General features: G+C 42.1%; 1 long non-coding RNA gene across 1 annotated transcript; it reads left to right on the top strand.

Annotated features, from left to right (window-relative positions):
• Positions 1-245: 245 nt before the first annotated feature.
• On the top strand, positions 246-7,366 carry LOC109323348. Its single transcript, XR_002104643.1, has 2 exons — positions 246-319; positions 7,287-7,366. It is a non-coding gene; the product is annotated as an uncharacterized LOC109323348 (long non-coding RNA).
• Positions 7,367-7,613: the final 247 nt, after the last annotated feature.

Below are 7,613 nucleotides of genomic sequence, written 5' to 3'. Positions count from 1 at the left end.
AGAAAACAACAAGGCCCAGGTTAAACTATGTCAACTCCATCTGTGAGGCTTGGGCTGTGGTGTAGGGGAGGAAAAGGAGCTCCCCCCTCACCAGGGCGTGGAAAAATGGGCAGCCTCCTGCTGATTACAACCGTCTTCTAATCAAATAAGATCAAGGCATGGCAGGAGAGTAAGCAGGTGGTTGGCCCATTACAGGAGGGCGGAGCCACTCCCAGAAAGGCTCCAATACTGATACTCCTGTCACACCATCCTTCCAACGAACCAGGAAGTGCTAGGAGGAATAAGGAAGACTTCCTTCCTGTGAGTTATTTCCCTACAGGTATGACCTAATCTAATATATTCTACAACTAAAATATGAAGACGAGAATTTAGAGGAGATGTAACCCATGCCTGTCAGAGGGCTGAACAAGTGTCTTCCAGTCTGTCCTAGATAAGGGTAATTATTACCCAAGAAGTGATGCCCAAATATGACATAAAGAGCCTTTGCTTCCCTGCTCCATTGTGCAGTTCATTTGTTGATGGAACAGAACCACCCTCTGTTCGCTCCATGTCCTCCTGTGAGAGAGAAGCCAGTGACAGCTGATTGCAATCTTCTGTCCTAACAGCATGAATACAAAGCACAATAGATCAGTGTGCTACTTTACAACCCTTTGCTCCCTTGTGTGAAAACACTGCGTAAGTCACTAACTGGCAAAGAATGACCAGTCGAGCAATCAAGCCAGTGGCTGGCAAATTAAAACCAATGTTTTGGGGAGAAAATATACATTAATGCATAGATATCTACATAGTTTCAGGTAAGAAAAAATCATAGAAAAATCAATGTTTTGGCCCTCAGGTTCTTTCCAGTGCATTGTAAATTCCCTTGAACCAGGGCACTTAATACTCTTTGGACCTGAAAACTAAAACATGCATAAACTTTAAGAGGGCCACCTTAAAAACAATAATGTCAAGGTTTATCTGATACCCTCTTCTTCTACCTGCTTTCTCTATCTCCTTTGCTAACAAGTGAAGAACCCCCCTCCCCTCCCCCACCCCTGGACCAAAAGTCACTCATCAGTGAAGTACAGGTATTATAAAACAGGGAGAAATGTTGAATACATCTTTATAGTGTTCAAATTGCACTCTCCTTATACTAACATACAGCGTGCCTCAGTATCCACATTTCCATTTCCTTCCCTTCTACACCTCATTTCTCATATAGAGGTCTGTCTCCCATATTCTTTAGATTCAGTTGGCGTAATTTATGGGCAAAGTGTGCACCCCTGACTGCTTGGGGACCCCTGCATCACAATATGATTCCCAAATCCAGGGAGCACACTTTGTACAGAAAAGATTAGCACAGGGACTGGACAAGTTAGAGGAATGCAGTAGTGATCATGTGTTGGGTGGAGATAGGGCTGTGGATAATAGAGCATCACCAGTCATGCAGAGATTACTTAGGGATGTAACAAAGGCTGGAGCTGCCCTGCCTTTCTCATGGAGCAATTCTTTGAGTGGATCCTGTGGCATTGAGGAGGTGGGGGTGATGCATCCCACAGTTATCACTGAGTAGAGAAAGGTAGTTAGCTATGAAGTTAGTCAAAAGGTAAGGAAGGGTGTTACCTTAAAGACTAATTGGTTCTGAAAGACATAAGCCTTTGTAGGCAACAGCCTACTTTTTCAGTTGCTATGCTTTGTCATAGTATCTGATGAGGCAGGCTATCACCTGTGAGAGCTTACACCTTTCTGAATAAGCTAATCTTTAAGGTGCCACCCTGCCCTACCTTCTGTATGGTTATCACTATAATATATTCATCCTGTAATATATTTGTAACAGTTCTCCTAAATGGAAAAGTATTTTACTTTGTGATCTCTCAGTGCTGCCTCTTTGCAAACCTATGTCTGAACTGGTAGGAATTTCATATTCTTTTCTGAGAGGAAAAAATAGAACCGAACAATTCAAGAAGTTAGAAGTCTTTTATGCAGGGAGTAATATGCACTGACATGGAACACCAGGAGAAGACTTGGATTATAGGTTTATCTGTCCCTTTTTATGGGTGACCTTGAAAACGCTTAGAGAAAGCTAGAGAGAAAAGCAATTACATTTTTGAAATTACACACCACTGTTCTCATTCATCTTGATAAGCACTTTTAAGGAATCCAAAAAAGGCTAGAATATTGCTTTTATAAGGGTTATGGAGACCTCATTTCTGCAGAGTCAGTTTTAAAATAAATTTAGATGTACAAAGATGCGTTTTTGTTTCCTTTGTATTGCTAAATTAGCCACTTTAAAAATGTAGTTTTATGCTAGGGTTTCCAGAAAAAAGTATCTGACATTCTTTTTTTCTGGTTCTGTGGAGAAATATGGTAGCTTGGTTTATTTTTTGCAGTCTTCCTTAGCAAATCATAAAATCTAGTAATCTGCATTTGTCGCTTTCCATACACTTACATCTGTGACAAAAGCAGTAGTGGGAGACTGCATTTATGAAAACAGCACCATGATTGAATAAAAGGAATAGACATTTTTAAATCCTTAATTTAACCTCCATCCTGCTGGTTAAACTCTCCCGGGTTCATGTGGACACTTTTTATTTCTGGAGTACAATCCTTTGCAGTCCCTTTCAATGTCATTATTAACCTCCGTTTACAAGGGCATAAAATGAATGCTTGTGTACTAGCCAGTACAGTATTTCAGCACTTAGTTATTTCTTGCAGAAGGGCCAGTATATAGTGCAAGATAGATATGAAGAGCTAAAAACTGTGCATATCAGCATGATGATGTGTCTAGCCCATTGCAGGGTTACTAGTGTAAGTGCTTTTCTGCTTGAATTATGAGTAGAACTGTGTGAGCTTTGAAATGCCAGAACCCACACTGAGCTCAGTGAAAACTCTACAAGCTCATAGATTCAGCCTCAGCTCTAATAGGAAGAGCGATAGGGGCTATATTTGGAAGTTCTTGGCAGTTAAATAGAAAAAGAAACTTCAAAAATCATTCTGCTTCTTTGCTGAGGACCCCCCTTAGGAGTACTATGGGAAAGAATTCTGTCGACCTGCCACAGTTAATAGTCACTCAGCAACCCAGTGTAACCACTATTCCAGAATCAATGTGCTGCAGCTATTCAATAGTACCACATCTGATGCTTGAAAGGATGGAAAACATGATATGTGACAGCTGCTTATGAGTGATAGTGATAGTGAACAAAAAGCCTAATGGGTATGGGAATCTTCCCGCCCAGTGTAAAGAAAAGACGGGGAAGTGAACGATGGCTTTTCCTAGTATGGCTGTACTTTTCAGCAAGCACCTTCCTGTGTGCCAGATTGGCATTTCCAACTGTTCAACAGCAATTATTCACATGCCACCTCTGCTGCTGAGAATTGCTACATGGATATAATCTGCTATGTATCACACATCTAACTGCCTACTTTAAACCAAGAGGTTTTCATTCTGTGGACACAGGAATAAAAGACAGATAGATGGGACTGAAATCACAAAGAAATCAGAAATGGTCAATCAGATGCCTTCTAGAATTTGGTAGTTAAGACCATAGTTCCCAAGGGCAGAGTTTTAAACAAAGTTCATTTAGATACGTTATTTTCAAAGGGACTGAGAAGTGACCCAACTCAGTTGGATATAATGTTACCACTGTCATCCATGGGACCAGAATAAATCTCTTTCTGTGGTTTAAAATAAGTGGTAAAAGTCTACAAATTCCATATGCTGACTTTTTCCCAAAAAGCAATAAATTGTGAAGGTGCCTCTGATTTTATGTCTCAATAGCCTAAACACTTGCAAAGCCTGCCCTGCTAGAATTAATCTCGATATTTACACAGTTCTCTCTTTGCTACAAAGATATAATGTTATAGTCACTTCTCCTGATTACTAACTTGCTTATGTAGAACTTCCCTTTCTGTGCAGGGGTCTTCTAGACTTTGATTTGCCTTTATTTTGGGTCTCCTTGATTAGCCAGCCGGCATGGACATCTCAGATGAAGGGGTGGCCACACATACACCCCACTTTGGCTGTGCAGTGCATGTGAAGTGAGTTTTCTGAGCTCTCAGACTCATTAGCACAACTTCTGGCTGGAGCCGACACTTAGGTGTGGCTCTGGAACACAGGGAGTGAATGTTATCGTCACTCCCCCTCTCTTTTCTCCTACCAACAAATTCAGTTGCAGACAAGAAGGTGAGGGGGAGAGCAGCGGTGGTACTTCCACCTTGGGTTCCAGAGCTGTACCAAAGCAGTGGCCACACACCCCCATGCCTTCCTACCCTGGATCCACACCTACCATCAAGTTACCTACTGAAAAAGAAAAGTCTCCTCATGCTGAAGAACCCAATTGTCTTGCCCATGCTTGGCCCTGTGCTGTTCAACAACTTTATCAACCATTTAGATGTGGATGTGGAAAGCATGCTGGCCAAGTCTTCAGATGATACTAAGTGATGGGGAAAAGGGGTCACACTTGGGGATAGGGTGCAGATCCAAGCAGACCTGGACAAGCTGGAAAGGTGGGCAGAGTGGAACCAGATGCAGTGCTAATAAGGATAAATGCACAGTGCTTCATCTGGGGAGAAGTAACCAGTGACATGAATATAGGTTAAGAGATGTCCTGGCCAGCATGATGGCTAAAAGGGACCTCAGGGTTATGGCTGATCACAGGATGAACGTAAGCAGCCTGCGCAACATTACAGTCAACAGAGCTGATAGCACAGTGGATGCATTAGCCAATGTGTCATGAGCAGGGCTAAGGAAGTGATACTTCCTCTCTACTCAACACTGGTAAGACCCCAGTTGCAGTACTGTGCCCAGTACTCTGGGCACTGCACTTCCAAAAAGACATGGAGAATCTTGAAAGAGTCCAGAGAAGGGCCACAAGAATGATTAAAGGCCTAAAGAGTGATGGGAGGACAAACCTTACAAGGAAAGACTAAGGATCTGAGACTGTTCAGCCTGCGGAAGAGAAGAGTGATGGGGGACTTGGTGGCCATCTAGAAGTATGTAAGGGGTGAATATCGGGAGCTGGGAGAAAAACTGTTCACGAGGGTGCCCCAGAGGAGGACAAAGAGCAATGGCCATAAACAGTTAGAGGATGATTTCAGGTTGGATTTAAGAAGAACTTCTTTATGGTAAGGGTGACCAGAATCTGGAATAGGCTTCCCAAGGAGGTGATGCAGTCCTTAGCCTTGGAAGTCTTCAAGAGGAGACTGGACAGACACCTTGCTGGGATCATCTGATCTCAGTATTCCTGCCCAGAGCAGAGAGGGTTGGACTCAATGATCTTTCGAGGTCCCCACCAGCCCTTCATTTCTATGATTCTATGCCCTCATAAGAGAACCCTTCTGTATGCATTCAATCACAGACTTCCCAGTGCTGTACTATTGTTCTGCCAGAATAGAGCTACAATGAACAGCTCTTCTCACTACACCTCCCATTTTAACTTACATAAAATATTTAATTTAACACACATTAAACACCTCATCCATGGGCCAGAGTATCACTGTAGTATGCATATGTCTTCAAAATTGCTGAAAGCACACCAAACATATGTCCTCATTCTGCCCATGCATTGCCCCAATATTATCTGTAACTAAGCATATATCTAGAGAGCCATTATCAATTTCCTGAACAGTTTGAAAAAACTGTTTAAATAACATAAATAATGTTCAAATAACATTCAAAATCTAGCCAATCTGTGGTTTTGTATGTTGATTTGTACCTGTGCTCATCTTCAGGCCCTCTAGTATTTACTTTTTAACTCAAAGGGTGGCAACCACTTTGCAAATAGACCCTCAGCTGTCCCCAGTGGAGTCACTGGGAGGTTTCTTAGCAACACCCATTATTGAAGGAATAGGTTTCCTAAATAAGTGTAGCCTCTACTTTGGAGTGCAACAGCTGTTTAACTACATGAAGGCACATTACACAGCAATTTGTGACAGAATGTAAATCAGGATACCTTATCCAGTTGAAAGGGCAGTATATTTTGCCTACCTGACAATGCAACAACCCAAAATGGAATTTGACCAGAACATCCCATTTGTTGAAAAGTATAACCCCTAAAGGTTGTAGAATGGTCAACAGCCCTTTCAAGGACTACATATTGCAGATCCGGGCTTAGGGAGCTTCTGTGTGATAGAGTTATGCAGCAGAGGCTGGGAGCTAAAGATCCCCCAAACAGGTAAAGGGCCCTCTCTGGGTCTAGCAGCTGGAATAAACAAATATAGAATCCCTAATATATTAATTAAAACAGCAGTCTCCCCTTTCTCTGTCACTCTACAGATTAGCAGCCACCTTGATTTTTACATCCTATCTAAAGGATGACTTTTGGAGCGCACAAGAGGCCTAGCAACACTATGCATGAACTGACTGATTTAGATGGTCGTGTTAGAGTGATGTTGTAGCCATGATGGAATTACGTGAGAGTTAGACAAGTTTTCAAATGCAAGAAGAATGTCTTGCATTTGAAAGCTTGTCTAACTGTGTCCCAAATGTACAGTTGGTCCAATAAATAAATCACCCTAAGAAATCCTTGCCTCTCTCATTACTGTAGAGTACCCTGGATTTCATCCATAGTAAGTAGCAGGCAAAGCAGTAGCTCTTCAAAGCCAGCTGCTCACAGTAGATGCCATTATAGCTTCTGGCTAGTAGCTGGTACAGGGTCTAGTTTGTTAGTACTAAGGGATGAGAGCTGGGGGGCAACAGAGATTCTTCAGTACTCTTAATGACTGTAGGTGCAAGCTATATACTGCATAGCTGTTTCTGCCAAAGTTTTGTAATAAGGGTATTTAATAGATCCATTTATTGGCATTTGTGAGTGATTCCCTATGTTTGTGAAGAGCTCTAGAAGTTTGTAACACCCTATCAAAGAAGGCTGCTCCCACCTTGACTCCGTTTTTAATGAAAAGGTTTTGAGCAGGAAGTATCATTTCAGCAAAACCAAAACTGTTCCACAGCAATATATCAGTCTCAATGCATTTTGGATAAAAGGCAGGCCCAACAGGCATAGATGGATTTTCCACTCCTTGCTAGCTTATCTCATAGTCTGCAAGGAGCCTAGGAGCCCCTGTTTTCAAGCTCCAAATCCTCCTTTTCAGCTAAGGATTATTAGCTCATAGGTACAGAGTCATGACCCAGCAAGCCCTGGCAGTCACAGCCAAGCCAGGAGCCTCAGTTTAAGCTCAGATGCTCAATTTCCTTTTCAAACCCTCTGAATGATCATGTCATGGGGGGGGCGGTTCCCAGAATTTGCCTTCTGCGGGAAATTTTAAAATTTATGCTTTTCATACCAAAACAGAACAATATATTTTTTCAGAACTCTGGAATTTCTTATGGAATGGAAATGTTGCCTTCTGCCCAGTTTCATCCTGAGGCCACTGTACACAAGAATCAAGGTAGTACCCACAGGGGAAGGACCTGAGTTGGCATTTTCTTGAGTTTATCAAGGAATAAGAACCACTGATCTACAAAATGGTAATCCACTATCTATTCCCACTAAGGTCCAGATCCTATTCCAAATATTAGGCGTGTAAAAGTATTTAGGCACCTAAGTACCTTTCTGTTCCAAACTATGCAAGTCTCTGAAAATATAGTTTCTGGAGGAGGATAGCTCCTCCTCACTGCGTTTTTGCTCTTTCTTTTT

Source organism: Crocodylus porosus, unplaced genomic scaffold, assembly GCF_001723895.1.
Source record: "Crocodylus porosus isolate Cpor-Errol unplaced genomic scaffold, CroPor_comp1, whole genome shotgun sequence".
In the NCBI taxonomy this organism is placed as follows: Eukaryota; Metazoa; Chordata; order Crocodylia; family Crocodylidae; genus Crocodylus; species Crocodylus porosus.
Note: the sequence above shows the minus strand (reverse complement) of the source record. Positions and strands in the feature narration are given on the sequence as shown.